Source organism: Pseudorca crassidens, chromosome 1 (assembly GCF_039906515.1).
Source record: "Pseudorca crassidens isolate mPseCra1 chromosome 1, mPseCra1.hap1, whole genome shotgun sequence".
Taxonomy (NCBI): Eukaryota; Metazoa; Chordata; class Mammalia; order Artiodactyla; family Delphinidae; genus Pseudorca; species Pseudorca crassidens.
The window spans coordinates 35,059,167-35,075,221 of NC_090296.1; the positions used below are offsets into that span (position 1 = coordinate 35,059,167).

The 16,055-nt window shown below is 49.3% G+C and overlaps 1 long non-coding RNA gene across 1 annotated transcript in view; it reads right to left on the minus strand.

Moving 5' to 3' along the window:
* LOC137222127 (uncharacterized) overlaps positions 1-16,055 on the minus strand; it is a 19,433-nt gene continuing 3,378 nt past the window's right edge. The window contains exons 3-6 of the long non-coding RNA XR_010942344.1: positions 14,974-15,065; positions 13,702-13,923; positions 5,831-5,960; positions 1-1,055 (exon numbers count right to left, since the gene is read on the minus strand). This is a non-coding gene — a long non-coding RNA (uncharacterized lncRNA). The remainder of the gene's footprint in view (positions 1,056-5,830; positions 5,961-13,701; positions 13,924-14,973; positions 15,066-16,055) is intronic.

The window sequence follows — 16,055 nt, forward strand, 5'->3', positions numbered from 1 at the left end:
GTATGTTGCTTCTTGGCTGCAGCCAGCAGCAGTATGTGAGCTGCTCTGAGGTCACCTCCATCTGTCTTACTCCCTTTTCCTTCCCCTGCCTGTAAGATGGGCAGAATTGTCCCGGCACCACCTTCCTGGGTTAGGACATAGCTGGTTAGGAAGACTTAGAGTATTCCAGAAGTGTCATCCCTATTTATTGAACAAAACAGGAAGATACAGTGTAGTAAGTTGAATGAGTATCTCCTCAAGTCCATATAGAACCTCAGGATGCGACCTTATTTGGAAAATAGGGTCTTCGCAAATGTAATTAGTTAAAATGAGGTCATACCTGGATTAGAGTTGACCCTAAATCCAATGACTGTTGTCTTTATAAAAGAGAAAACAGAGACACAGACACTCACACAGACAGACACACAGACGAAGAATGCCATTTGACAACAGAGGCAGAGATTGGGGTGATGATGCATCTATAGACTAAGGAAGGCCAAGGATTGCTGGTCACCACCAAAAGCTGGCAGAAAGGCCTGGAGCAGATTCTCCCTCAAAGCCTCCAGAAGGAACCAACCCTGCCAATACCTTGATTTCAGACTTCTGACCCCCAGAACTGTGAGAGATAAATTTCTGCTGACTTAAGCCACCCATTTTGTGGTACTGTGTTACGGCAGCCCTGTGAAGCTAGTCTACACAGGATCCCTGGTCTCACCTGAGATCGTCCCCAGTGCTGACTTTTCATTGTAGGATTATCTAAAACACAGAGAAATCTCCTTGTGAGCCTGCCCCAAAGCAGAGAATGAACAGTCCACTCTGGAATGTAAATACTCAAGAAATGATGAGATTTTTCCTGTTTCCTGACCAACCACAAGTCTCTCTTTGTAGAAGGTGAACTATTTATGGCATATTCCAAGTTCTAAGAACCCAGGGCTCTTTTGCAAGGGAGGCAGTGTGATGTAATTCAAAAAGCTCGGAAACTGGGCTCAGACCACCAGGGCCTAAATCTCGACTCTCATTTACCAGAAGTGTCGCTCTGAGCTGGTCACTTAATCTCTTTGAGCTGGACTCCCAATCTGTAAAAGGAGACAATAAAAATTTATACCTAACATATTTTAAGGAGTTATTGCTGGGATCTGATGAGACAGTTTATGGGAAATCATTGTTTAAATTGTAAAGCATCAGGCAGATGTTATCAATTCGTGTTTGCCTGTGGGGTGGGCAGGACAGAGAGGAGGGGCAGGAGGGACATTTACTTCTCACTGTATCCTTTTTTTGTTGCATGCATATAGTGAAAATAATATGTTAAAAATATTTTAATGTGTAATGAAGAGGAAAATGTAAATAGAATTGTATGCCCATTTCCATCGTCGCCCAGCGAAGACATCTAGAATGTGGGCACCAATGGCCCTCAGGTAGGAACCTCCGTCTCTCCGGAGCTTCCGGTGCAGGAGCTCCTGGGACACGACCCAGCTCATATCTCCTGAACCATTTTTCCTTGCTTGTGTTAATCCACAGTTTGGAAAATAGAATTGGGTGTCCAGCCCTGCCATGGATTTCACATTGTCTGATTTACCTTTTTGAAATCTAGAGAGACTAGGGACCCCTCTTGCCAAGTGATTGGGCAACTTATAGAATTGTGTGTAAAGACAAAGGCATATTTGGGAAGGCATTTTCCCAGAGCACTTTGAGGTCTTGTGCTCATCCCAAAGGCACAGCAAGAAGTAAATGCTTTATACCCAGACAAAACTATAATTCTAAATATACATGCACCCCTACGTTCATAGCGGCACTATTCACAATAGCCAAGAAATGGAAACAACCTAAATGTCCATCGACAGATGACCGGATAAAGAAGATGTGGTATATACACGTACAATGGAGTATTACTCCGCCATTGAAAAGAATAAAATAATGCCATTTGCAGCAACATGGATGGACCTAGAGGTTATCACACTAAGTCAGAATGAGAAAGACAAATGCCACAGGATATCACTTATATGTGGAATCTAAAATATGACACAAATGAACATATCTATGAAACAAAAACAGACTCACAGACATAGAGAACAGACTTGTGGTTGCCAGTGCGGAAGTGGGAGGGGGAGGAAAGGACTGGGAGTTTGGGATTAGCAGATACAAGCTATTATATATAGGATGGATAAACAACAAGGTCCTACTGTGTAACACAGGGAACTATATTCAATATCCTGTGATAAACGATAATGGAAAAGAATATGAAGAAGAATATATGTATAACTGAGTCACTTTGCTGTACAGCAGAAATTAACACAACATTGTAAACCAACTATACTTCAATAAAATTTAAAAAAAAAAAGAGGTGATTTAATCAGAGTCCCCGAGGCATCAGAATGGGAAGCAGAGCCTTGCCTCCACTTAATGAAGCTCTCTGCCCACCCCCTGCCAGGTGATGAGCAGGTCCTCCAAGGTCCTGAGGGCTCATCCGGGTCCTTCCCCCTGATTCTATGTCCCAGGGCTATGCCTGACACTCGCACCAGCCCGCTCGCTGCCAAGACTCCACTCCTCCAGTTGTCACCACTGGCCTCTTCGAAAGCTCTATCCCCTCGACACCATCAGCACTAGCTGGTCAATGTGACACTCTACTTGGGTCAGCCTTCTGCCAATAAAGGCCCCCTCTTCATCCTGCTTCGGGGGTATAAGGCTTAGAGCAAAGTCCCTTGAGCCCCCAGTACGGAGGCTCCTTCGGCTCTGCCACACAGCCCTCTCCTTCGGAGCACTGACATTTCAGACGGCACCAGCTGCGGGGCCAGCGCAGCCTTTCTCCAGAACCATTTGGGCCTTGGTTTTGAGTTGGAGCCACCAGGTGAGGATCCTTCCCCACGTTAGCAGTGCCCTGATGTTATTCCCCACAACCTATCTTTCCCAAGCCCTGACTGTACCTAAGTGAGCTCAGATTGTGTACAGGATTCAGGTTCTGTCCCAGGAGGCCCTGGGTCCTTGCCATCCAGGGTGTGGGGTTGTCGAGCATAAGAGGGGGCTGGCATGTATGACCGTGGCCTGTCTCCATGGGCCTCAGCTCTAAACAAGACATAGCCAGGCTTGCCCTCCTCTTGTAAGAGTTTAACAAGGATGCTTGTGATTCTCTTATACACTATAATGGTTCAGAGCAACGACTTTGGAGTCAAAGACAAACCTGGGTTCGTTCAATCCCAGCTCCACAGTTCACAAGCCATGCAACCTTGAGCAAGTTACTTAATCTCCTGCAATCTCAGTTTCTTCATTTGTAAAATGAAGATCAAATAGAGCCAGGTTACAGGGATGTCAAAAGAAGGAAATGAGATAATGCATATAAAGGGCTAACTGTTGGTACCTGGCATGTAGTGAGCACTTAATAAATATTAATTTGTTGTTGTTATTAATGAAATGATTTAGTTTCTAGTGATAGCTTGAGCTTGGTGAACTTGAGCAAGTTATTTCACCTCTGTGGGCTCTTATTTTATATAAAATGAGAGGATGGGTCTTGAGCCTTGTATTCCTTCCTACCCCATGATCCTACGATTCCTTTGACCCTAATGGGGTAATTCCACCTGCCACGGGGACCAATGTTAGGATGATCAGATGAGAGAGGTTGCCAAAAGTCTACCAGGCTTCTTCAAACCAAAGCCTGTCTGTCTCCTGGCCTAGATCCCAGGGCGGCGGCAGGAAGGGCTGTGGGGAGTTTGCCTGTAGGAGTAGCCGGGTAGATAACCAATATTAAAGGAAGGAGTGCCAGGCCCTGAAGTCTACCTGAAAAACAGAGTCTGAGTTCCAAAGGAACAGGCATCGCTGAGTAGGGTAAATGTCTGCCCCAGACTGAGTCCTAGTAAGAAAAGTTGTGAGGTGACTCCGGGCTGAAAACGCGGTTTCTTGAGCTCTCTAAAGAGGCATTGTGGGCATTGGTTAAAGACCTGACTGAAGAGCCAGGCTGCTTGACACTTTCCTAATGACGTACACACACTTAGTCTTCACAACAACCCAGAATCTTGGTTCTTCCACTTAGCAGCTCTGTGACCTTGGTCAAAGTACTTAACCTCCCTGGGCTTCACATTCCTCTTTTGTGTAGCAGGGGTAGTAACAGTAGTTCCCCCCACTGAGTTGTTGTGAAGACTAAGTATATATGAGTCCTTAGGAAGGTGCCAGGCATATACGTGTTATATAAGTGCTGGCTGCGAATATTTTTATGATAGTGCTTTGGGCTTGGTATGCTGAGGACGCGTTTGCACGGGGGAAGGCAGGTGGTCCCTGTAACGTTGCAGTAGAAACAGTCAGGAGCTTCCGCCTGAAGGTCTGGGGCATAGGTGGAGTTCCTATAAGACACTCTCTGGAGAGTCTCAGAAATGTGTGCAAAAGGCTTTTTGGATGGTCCCATACCAGTGGCAGAGCACACCAGAAAAATACAGTGTCTCACAAATTACTATAACCCCCCATGCAGGGGCCTGAGGAAACTAAGTTTACCCCCTCATTATTCGGGATCGAATCCCCTCAAGTCGGATACCCCTGGATGGGCTAAACAGTAAATTGTCATCTGCCATTCAGCGCAAATGAGTTTCTCAGATGAGCCAGTGTTTTAGCAGGACCCAAGGAAATGAGAACTAAAATTGGATGGGGCAGGCGGCTCCTAGCACGGGCTCTGTGTGGGACAGCAGGTGGGTGGGCTCTGGGTGGCAGACAAGAAGCTCTGAGTGTGTTTTGGGCATACGTGGGGATTGCAGAGAGCAAGGAGGCAAGCACCCGACAAAGGTGGCCTGCTTCAACCTCGGGTTGAAGCCCCTGGGTCCACCATTGACAGACTCTCCGTGGGCCACAGCCCACCAGGGCTGCCCCTCATGCCCTCCCCTGGCCGACCGAGGTGGTCCTTCCCCGCGGAAGCCATCTCGACCGTGTGGGACTTGGCTGCCCCCTAACGGCCACTAGGCAGAAGTTCTTCTCTTGGAGAAAACGCGAAGATTTTACACCAGCATTTGGATAGCGCTTTTCAGTTAAAAGGCACTGTCACAAATATGTGTAGCCTTTCTGCTGAGTACGCCCCCTATCTCCCATAGTCCTCAGCCACTTGGAGCATACTTTCCCCCACCCGTCCCCAGCCACCTCCAACACTCCACCTTTCCGATTCCCTGGACTCATCTAGTTTTTCCTTACGGGTGGAGGAAAGGGTCCTGGAGCCTGGGGAGGACTGGGTGAGTTCTGACTCCTCCAGTGCCTTGGGTCCTTGCTCCAGCCAGAGGACTGGAGAGCACAGCTGGAAAATGGCAGCCCCTCCGCTCAGCTTGCCCACGCTCTCCCTTCTTCACACAGTGGTCCTGACCCCCTGGACACACCTCAGGCCTAGAATTGCTCTGAGTTGTCTTTGCTTCTGAGTTGCAAACCCCAGGAGTCTGCAACTTTCAGCTCCTCTTTAAAGCAGACTCCATCCACACCATCCCCCCCAAACCAGCACACATCCTGTCCTTTCTCTGCTGCTGTTTGAGGGGCTTACCGATTGTCCCCAGAGTGAAGGGGGTAGCAGATAATGAAACCTCCAACAGGGCAAATTACAGAGGTTCCCGTACTTTCAAAGGTCTCACAGCCATGATCCCTCGTCTTTGGCTCCTAACTCTGCTGAGATCATTGAAAACCCCAAGGGTGAGGTTCAGATCCTCTTCCCTCCTCAGGAGCTCGGCCAAGATGCTCTCAGATCCAACAGTATTCTCCCTTGTGTGGAGTGTCCTAGAGGCCATTGCTGATTATCTTTCTGCAGGAAAAGGTAATCTGAGAGTCATACTGAATATTTTAAATGTTTGATGTGGTATGTGTTTTGGTTTTGGATGTGTTATTTTGAGAAACCACTTACCGATGTCTTGTTTGGGGCAGCATAAGCCAGCCATTAAAATGGTTTCATTCTGCGTATTAAACTTTGTTTCCCCAGGCAAGGCAAAGCAGTTGAGCCAGTTGGGATGATGTCCTTCCTCCCAAAGTGAGACCTGGGAAGAATTAAGGCAATGAGAGGGGAGGATGCAATGGAGGGGAGCTGGGTCTGCTCTGATGGACAAGAGCTGGGCTAGGACCACGGGGGGACCGACTCCCAAGCACATGATGGGATCACAGCAGTGGGCATGGCTTTCCTGATCCGATGGCACCCTGAGAGCCAGCCTGACCCCATGAGCTTTGCCCCCCATGGAAGCCTCAGCAGGCTGGGGCCCAAGAAATGGGGAGGATGTAGGATGCTGAGAATGAACGTGAGAGGCAAGATGGGGTGGAGGGGGTTGGTTCTACTTCCTTCTCTCTTTACGACCCCTAATATTTCAGCTTCTCTCCCCTGCCTGGTGTTGAGCATTCAGTTTCATTGGACCATAATAGGTGAGAAGAAAGAGAGGGATTTAAAATCCTTGAATTCCTCCAACTATTGCAGGAGCCATCAGAAACACCCACCAAGGGCTCACTTGCACTTGGATGCTTCCGAGTAGGGTGACAGCCACACACTTGCCCTCTCTGGGGGGAAACAACACCCCCTGAGATGGAAGAAACACTTGGGACCTAAAGGTAGCTGCATCAGCACAAGCTCGTTATCCACACTCTTCCCTTTTTTGCAGCTCCCTCTGACTGTGCCAATATTGCCACAACTCTCTCCAGTCTTGTCTCAGACTTCCCGCTTCCTCTTTCCTGGGCTACCCCACTTTCCCCAGTCTGGCAATGGGCACAGCCCATCTGTCTGGCAATGGGCACAGCCTCTCCCCACTCTGTGGCCCCTCCCCACCTCTCAGTCTTGGCCCCCTTAAGGGCTCCCCATTCTGTGAGCACCAAGGGTGCCCGGACTGTGCTAGGGGCTGGTAGAGGAAATTCCTATAGTACAATCTCTCTTACGAAGAAGCTGGTTGGGGAGGAGACTGGGGAGGGGTGGTCATAGGTCAGGAAAGAACTACAGGGACTTCCCTGGTGGCGCAGTGGTTAAGAATCCGCCTGCCAATGCAGGAGACACGGGGAGACCTGGTCCGGGAAGATCCCACGTGCTGCGGAGCAACTAAGCCCGTGTGCCACAACTACTGAGCCCGTGTGCCACAACTACTGAAGTCCGCGCGTGTAGAGTCCATGCTCTGCAACAAAGAGAAGCCACTGCAATGAGAAGCCCGCGCACCGCATCGTAGAGTAGCCCCCGCTCACCGCAACTAGAGAAAGCCCGCACGCAGCAATGAAGACCCAAGGCAGCCAAAAATAAATAAAAATTTTAAAAATTAAAAAAAAGAAAGAACTACAAAGCCTTGTCGTAAGTACTATCCTAGAGGTTTATACAGATGGTCGCTTAATTTTTTAAATTCAGTCTTGGAAACAATATGCTCCCAATCCCTTTTTGTCCCTTTCCTTCCAGCTTGGGACACTTTTGAAAGAATGTGACGTTTGTTGCTGCAAACACACTGAAGATGACAGGGCAGAAAAATGGGAAAAGCCTGGTTTTTGATGGCAGCATTAAGCCATTGAATCAAGTCTGAAACCATCTATCTCCAGACTTTTTGTTAAGTAAATAAAAACATCCCCCTAGGGTTTAAGCTACTGTTAGTTGACTTTTTGGTTACTTGTAGCCCAAAGCATTATAACCAATACACATTTTCTTCCCTGAATGAGAGAAGAAAATTAAGGGGGATTTGGGGATGGACAAATCACAGTTCTAGTGACCAGTCTGGGCAAACCCAAGTTCTTCGTGGAAAGGGGCAGAAAATCCTGTGGTAGATGGGCCAACGTCACCTTTGTTTAACTTTTTCAGCCAATATTTATAGAGTGGCACCTACGTCCCGGGCATCAGGGTTAAGTTGCTGAGGCTAGAATCAAGAGCAAAACCACACACGGTCCCAGTTCTCATGAGGTTTAGAATCCAATGAGGGAGTAAGACATTAACCAAATAGTAATCCTAACAAGTAAATAATTAGAAGCTGAGCTAAGCTTCTAACATGGAGGAAACGAACAGATGCTGTGAGAACCTACAATACAATACATACAACAAAGCCTGGAAGCTGGAAAGACCTCCCTGAGAAAGCAATCTATCTATCTATAAGCTAGGAGCTGAAGGAGGAAGGGGACGGGTGAACCAGGCAGAAGCTAGTGAGGGCTGGGGATACTGGGAGCAGTGCATGCAAAGGCCCTGGGGCAGGAGGGAACCAGGCTGGTTTAAGAGCTCTGAGAGAAGCAGACTAGAGTTTAAGTGGGTTGAAAAGTTTGCCTTCAGTGTCTCCCCAAATCTGGCCTACCAGTGTTCCCCATGATACCCCCTGCTTCTTTGCTCATCCCACACTGCCCTTCAGGAACCCTGTGTCCTCAAGGCTCTTTGACTAAAGTTTGCACATTCTGGAACTCCACCCAGACCTGCCTTTCCCTCTAACCCCACCCTTCAAATGACCCTCCTCCCTATCAAAACCCCCTTTGCCTCCCCAAAAACCAATCTATCAAAGAATTTCTCCTATATTTTCTTCTTAAAAAAGAGTGAGAGGGCTTCCCTGATGGCGCAGTGGTTGAGAATCTGCCTGCCAATGCAGGGGACACAGGTTCGAGCCCTGGTCTGGGAAGATCCCACATGCCGCGGAGCAACCTGGGCCCGTGAGCCACAACTACTGAGCCTGCGCGTCTGGAGCCTGTGCTCCGCAACAAGAGAGGCCGCAACAGTGAGAGGCCCGCGCACCGCGATGAAGAGTGGCCCCTGCTTGCCACAACTAGAGAAAGCCCTCGCACAGAAACGAAGACCCAACACAGCCATAAAAAAAAAATAAATAAATTTATATAAAAAAAAAAAAGAGTGAGAGAGCAAGTGAATGAGATATTGAGAGAGAAAACCAGCCTGTCACTGTTGGAATTCAGACAGCAAGCAAATTTTAGGCAGGAGGCAGGCCCTGGACCTGGCACCTCCCACACACCCTCCTCCATAAGCCACCAGTGGGCTCTGCATGGGAGATGCCTGGGGTGCAGTTCGGGCTCTCAGGGTGGGCCGGCTGCTCCCTTCCCTTCCTGGATACACCAGTAACTTCTCCTCCGCCACGGAACTCAGAGGTCTCTGCACCCAGGTTTCTCACTGCAACTGTGCCCGGGGCTTTGGGGGAGGGCTGGGCCACCCTCTGAAGAACTGACTTCAAAAGGCCTAAGGAGCGGCAGTGTGGCCCAGTGGGAGGCGGCTGGCTTTGGAACTAGACAGCTCTTGGGCGTGACCTGGGCCATCACTAAGCTTTCTGAGCCACACTTGCCTCATCTGCAAAAAGGGAGTAAGATTATCTTCTTTACAGAGTTTCTGTGAGGATTAGAAATAAAAATGTATAAAAGAAGGAGAGAGAGGAGATTTTTAAACCTAAGCTAGGGCTCAAGCACAAATCTAGTGTCCAGGAATTAGCATTCAGTCTCAATTTCAAATATTTTGCCCTACGTGTCCACTCCCGTGTATTGGGCCCTGGGTCCTGAGTTTTTCTTTGGAAAGCAAGATGACCCCTGTAAGTCAAGATCTGCATGGTCCAATTTGCTAGCCACTGGTTACGTGTGGCTACCTAATTCTAACTGAAATAAAATGTAAACTTCAGTTCCACACCCTAGCCACATTTTAAGCGCTCAACAGCCATTAGGGGTATTGGACAGGGCAGATATAAAACATTTCCATCAGAAAAGAAAGTTCAATTAGATAACGCTGGCTTGGAGAAAAGGACCATGTGTAAACAGGAGGTCTGCTTATTTTACTTGTCATCCCATTCCTGGACCAAGACACAGACTGGGACCAGCTGGTGGTTAGAGAAGCACTACATGCGTGCGATTGTGTCTTTGTGTGTGTGTGTGTGTGTGTGTGTGTGTGCACGCGCACATGCATGTGTGTATGGGTGGTGGACAGGCCAGTTGTCCAGCCCTCAGACTTTTAAGATGAGCTCAGTGACACCACTCGCAGGGCTTGAGCTGGTAGGTAAAGTCGCAGAATGAGAGCCCACCACAGAGGTCTCAAACCTGCCCCATCTGTGAGACAGCGAGGCTGGGGGCAGCGAGGAGGTCCCCACCCTGGAACCCAGTCCTGACTCAGGACCCCAGGAGGAAGGACCTCTTGGTGTTAATTCTAAGGCAGAAGGGGAAGAAGGTGTGAGGCTACGAGATGCAAACGTGCAGCCCTTGGGGCACAGGGACATGTAACTCGGATAGCTACCTTGATTCAGGGGCTACGACAAGGAGCCGGAGGGTAAAACAAATACACTTCCCAAGAGTCTGCTCCAAAAAGGACACATGAGGAGGGGACTGAGTCATCCCAGGTCCTAGGGCTGGGCTGACCCACCCCAGGTCTGCCCTCCCTGGTTGCCTCTGGGTCTCACACACAAGCACTGCATCCTCTCAAGTTGACCATGGTCTTCAGGGAAATATGGACTGTTCCCCACCAGGCCTACTTCCCAGAGACCCTGACATCATAGGTGACAGGCTTCCTACCCAAGTCCACTTCCAGGAGCCAGCAATGTACTGAGCAGGCCACAATCACAAGGAGAAGCACCTCAAGGCACCCCAGAGCATTTCACGCCTGCAGACCAGGCAGCTCCCTGGGACTGTGCTACAGAGTTACCTGTCCTCCAAAATGCCTCCATCCCCTGCATTCTGTTATTCATTCAGAAATCACTGGAGGGAGACGCAAGAGGGAGGAGATATGGGGATATATGTATACGTATAGCTGATTCACCTTGTTATACAGCAGAAACCAACACACCATTGTAAAGCAATTATACTCCAATAAAGATGTTAAAAAAATTAAAAAAAGAAGTCACTGGAGGGATTTCTCTGGCAGGCCGGTAGTTGGGACTCTGTGCTTCCACTGCATGGGGCACAGGTTCAATCCCTGGTGGGGGAACTAAGATCCCGTGTGCAGAGCAGTGCAGCTAAAAATAGATAAAATAAAATATTACACGTTTAAAAAAAGTGATAAAAGAAAGAGAAGTCTTTGGAGCACCAGGCCTCTGTGCTGCTCCATTCCTTGGGAGACCACCTCCGTAGAATACAATACACTACCTCACTGCACCTCTGAGGTTACGAGCCCAGAGTTGGAGTCAGACCTGTATCACCTTGGCAAGTTACTTCCGTTTCTCTACCTGTACATGCAGAGAAAAACAGCAGCTACCCCACAGGTCCGTTGGGATTAATGCACCACTTAGCACGGTACCCTAAATATGTCAGCTATCATTATTACTAGTAAGCTGTGGTTACACACAGCGCTGAGCCACAGCTCTGTCTGGGAGTAGCTGAAGGGGGCTTCAGTAGCTGAGGTGGGTCTGCGACAGGCAGGGTCATATGCTAGAGAGGGAAGTGGGGAGGACCATTCTGGGAGGAGGACAATTGTCTTGCCCAGTCCTTGGGGCTGCCTGCCTGACTGGGCTGATCCCTGAGCCTCCCCCACTTTTCCCTTCCTAAGCCAATCAAGAGACACCACGAGGGGTAAGAGGAAGAGAGGGAGGGAAGGAGGAGGTGGCCATGATCTGTGTCCTGGTTTGGGGTGGACACAAAGCTGAGGGCTGGATAGCTCACCACCGCATCTTCACATCTCTGGCCATAGCGTGTCCCCATCCCTGGAAAAGTGCCTTGAGGGATCCAGGACTGTCCTCAATATAAGCTGCCTGGTGGTGGCCTCTAGAAAGAGAAGGCACAACTGCCCTCTTAGCACGGAGTACCCTGTCTTGTCATAGGAAGTGACGAGCAGGTCTGGTTGTCAGAATGACCTCAGAAACTCACTGTCGGTCTTTTTATCCTAATAATGACAACTAAAATTGTAACAGTGGCAGTAACGTTTAAAACCTGCAGTTTTTCTGGTATCAGTTTCCTTATTGCTATGTTGATATCTCATTCATCCAGAATGCAGTATCTGGCAACCTCACTCATGTGCAAAACAAAGCACAGAAACAGAAATCAGGTGAATGAGGAAAAGCCTGGAGAAGCTGAAATAGATATCACATGATGACAGCACTAATGCTTCTGGACGCCATTTATCCCTTTTCTTAAGCACCATCTAATAACCCGGGTTAGTTGTCTGAGTCTAATCAGATTGTAGGCAATTTATAGAGTAGCCGCTGGAGATGGGCACCCTGACAGCAAGAGAAGTGGCAGCCGGTAATAAGGGAGGAGAGAGAGAAACTATGAAAAGCAGACCACAAACCCATAAAGCACAGCAGTCTGGATCTGTTTCAGAGGGCGTGTTTGACAGCATCTCTGCAGTTCCTGCCTAATTCCACGCTCTTACCAACGGGCTCAGAAGATACATCTCTAGAAGTCCAACGGGTGAGTGATGCAATGGTTAGCACTGTGTTCATATAGGGCCAACCCTCACCCATCCAGTCTCAAGCTCTCCCCAGCATTTCTGAGAGATGCAATGTTACCTACTTCTTGTTACCACTTTTTTTTCCCCACTGAGGAGACCATCCAGAAGGAAGAGCCCTAGCCCGGTGTCTGGAGACCCGAGTCACCCGTCCACCCAACCGTTATTCTTTGAGCTCCTGCTATGGGGCTCCATTTCCTCCCCTGTAAAGTGAAGGTTGGTCTACGTAAGCTCTCAGACTGATAGTTCATGTTTTCAGGACGAGGCTGTTTGGGGCTGGGCAATAATGATCACTAACATTATCAAGGGTTGACCAGGCACAGGTGCTTTCTAAGTGCTTTACGTAGCTAAGCTTTAATCCTCCAAACAACCCTATGAGGCTCAGGTTAAGTGGCAAAGGGCCCAGCGATTGTTTTAATACCTAGCTGTCAATGTCTTGAAATTCTTAATTTTTGAACCAGGAGCCCACCTTTTCATTTGGTATTGGGCCCTGCAAATTATGTTGCCGGTCTCCCCTCTAGAGTAGCTGAGTAACTGACAGTTGTGGTCCCTGACCGACGACAATAGCTAGCATCATCTGAGAGCTAGTCAGAAATGCAGAGTCCCAGGCCCGGCACAGCCCTCCGGAGTCAGATCTGCGCTTTTATCAAGATCAGATCCAGAGCCTGCAATCTCAATCGCTGTCGTCTGCTATTTCCTTCCATGTCCGCATTTACTGGAAACAGGAAAGACCTCAATTTCTGATCATCAAGTGAGGGGAGATTCACCTTGCTTCTGGGAAGTGGGCTTCTAAGGGCCCCAGATCCTAGAACAGCGCGGGCAGGCCCCCCGCACAGACTGTCGGCAGCGTCAGCTAATTCAGACGTTACACTGTCCCCAGGACCGGACTGGGGTGGGACTAGGACGGCGGCGCCAAGAAGAGGAGGGCGCAGAATTTAAGGAGGCACGCGCTCCCAGGTACTGATTCCGCAGCCGCACGGCTCTGATATGCGTGCCTCAGGTGAGAAAAGTGAAAAGTGAAAGCGAGGGGAAAGTGAGAAGTCTCGGTTAGCTGGCGCTTCCCCCACCGGTTCGGTGCCCGTCCGCGCTGTTCCGCAGGCGCGCGTGGGGCGCTTAGAAGAGCCAGGCTCCAGTCCTGGGGATTTCTGGTTAGAGCAGCTCGGTACAGGGTACGCCAAAAAAGAGCCTGATTGCTCAGAATCAGAATTCAATCCTTTCACCATCTCTTCTCATTTTTAACCCTAGGAAGCTGGCAGCAACCCTGTACCCCCCTGGTACCTTTAAGCTCACAGCTCTGCGTTGGAGATGGTTGGGGCTGCCTTCACCCGGCATCAGAGAACCCCTCCCGGGGCGGAGCTGGGTGCGTGGGGCCGGCGGCTTTTGTGCCCGCATGAGTGCAGGCGGGAGGCCAGGCTGGAGGTGGCCACCTGAATTCAGCTCGAGTCATTCACAGCACCCGGGAGAGGCCAGAGACTCCCTGGGGCAGCGTCTAGTTGGGGCTCTGCATCAGCAAGGGCGCTGACCTTCAGCTGGCACCCATGATGGCTGCTGGAGTGGAGAGGGTCCTGCTGACGGGAGGGCTGAGAAACTTAGTGATTTTCCAGGGCCGAGGTTCCCAGAGCCGACATAACTTCAGAGCTTTTCCTCACCTGCAGAGATTTCTAAAATTAGGATTCTCCAGTCCACACACATCAGAATCTCCTGGAGATGGCCCCTGCTACTTTTGTATGAAGTAGAAAAAAGGTGCCCACTCTGAGCAGATGCGCCCTGCTGGGATGTGGCTTGGCACGTGGATGGAGGCTTCAGGTGAAGAAACGCCCTCCCCTTAGGAGTGCAGCCCCGGGGGCTCGGAGATCTTGGACTGAGGGACACACATTGCCCTCGGCCCCATTTGCCCGCTTTATGCAGAACAAAACCTGCACTGCTGTGAGCCATGGACCTGGGTGGGGTTGGTGAAAGCCTTGCAGGTATTTCTGATGACTGGCCAATGGGAGTCTCTGAGGCCTGGAGAGTGGATGTGATACATCTTGGCCAAACATGGCGCCATGGCCACTCACTTCCTGTGGGGTTCCTCAGACATTCCCAGGCCAAGGTTCTGCCCCTTTCTTTATTACCCACACAGAATAAACAAAAAGAAAGCCTAACCTCCAGGAATAACATTTAGGGAAGGGAGTGAAGGAGGGAAGAGGAAGGAAGGGGGAAGAGGAGGAGGGGAGGGCCCTTATCTACATTAAACAGGCCCAGCTCTGCCTGTGAGCACAGCTGAGTCATGCTAGGTGTCCTGCTCCACCCCCCACCACCTGGAAGTGAGACAGCTGCCCATGGGCATTTCTCCTTCAGGACTGGGTTCTGGGGGCTACACAGGCTTGCTGGCACTGGTGGCAGGGAGTCTGGGCTCTCCTCCACCAAAGGCTGGCTGAGCACCCTGGAGGGAGTGACACCCCTCTCAAGGTGTTCCAGCCTTTCCAGTGGAAAAGGGAGGTGAGTTCCAGGGTGTTAATGAGAGGGCACTCCACCCCTTCATGTCTGGGAGAGGTTCCGAGTCATGTAGTTCTTTTGGCATTGCCCTGTAGCATCCATTATGGTGAGAGTGGGCAGCTGGGATAGAGAGGTGGGTGTATCAGTTTTCACTAAGTTACACCATGGTAACAAGCAACCCCTCCCTTCAAACCTCAGTAATTACAACAACAAAGGCTTACTTCTCACTCAGGCTGGCTGCAGCTCCCTTCCCAAGTTGTCTTCATTAATGGATCCAAGCTGTAGGAACAGCCCCTCTCTGGGTCACGCTGGGCTGTGGCACAGGGAAAGAGCAATGGTGGAACCAAGTGATGGTGCTTAAAGCGGCTGCTGGGATATGCAGCTGACGTTTCATTGGGCAAAGCAAGTCACGTGACCCATCCCAAGTCTCTTGCGTGTGACTTGGAGCAGGGACGTATGATTCTATCACAAGGATAGGGCAGTGAATAATCAGGAACAGTAATGCAATCTCCCACAGTGGGACCCTGACTTAGGCCAAGGGGATTCCTTCTAAGGAACAGAGAACATCCTTTGGCCAAAGGAGACAGTATGAAGTGGTGAAAAGAAAAAGGCTTGGAATCAGACAGGTCTAGATTATAACCTGGACTCAGCCACATACTAGCTGTGTGATCTTGTCCAAGTTACTTACCTTCTCTGAATCTTCTTTTCCATCTACAGAATGGGTATAATACTTAGTTCACAGGGAAGTTTTGAGGCTTAAATGAGATAGTAAATATTAAGTCTTTGGCACATAGTAGGAATACAGTAAATAAAAACTCCCTACTCTACTCCCTGCCCATCTTTTGTATCTTATCCATAACTCTGGAGGTATTTATTACCAAGACTCCATCTACTAACCTCACAGGGTTGGGATCAAGTGGAACAGAGAGAATTTATTGTGTCCTTACTACGTACCAGGCACTGAACCACACAGTTTACCTTCACGATCTCACTTGTTTTGTCCAATAACCCTGTGAGGTAGGTATGATTATTACCCCATTTTATAGATGAGGAAAATAAGGATCAGAGAAGATAAGTAACTTGCCAAAGGTCATGCAGTGACAGAAACAGGATTTAAAGCCATGCTTTAGATTCCAGGACCCATGCTCTAGAGCAATGATTTTTGAGAGTGATTTGTTTGGTAGATAAGAAAAGAAACTGAGAGTAAGTTTGGGAACTTATGGCAGGTGGACATTGCCATGACATTCAAGCTAAAGCGAAATAGCCTTATTTCGCTGAACAGAATACAGGCTAGTTTAGGTGA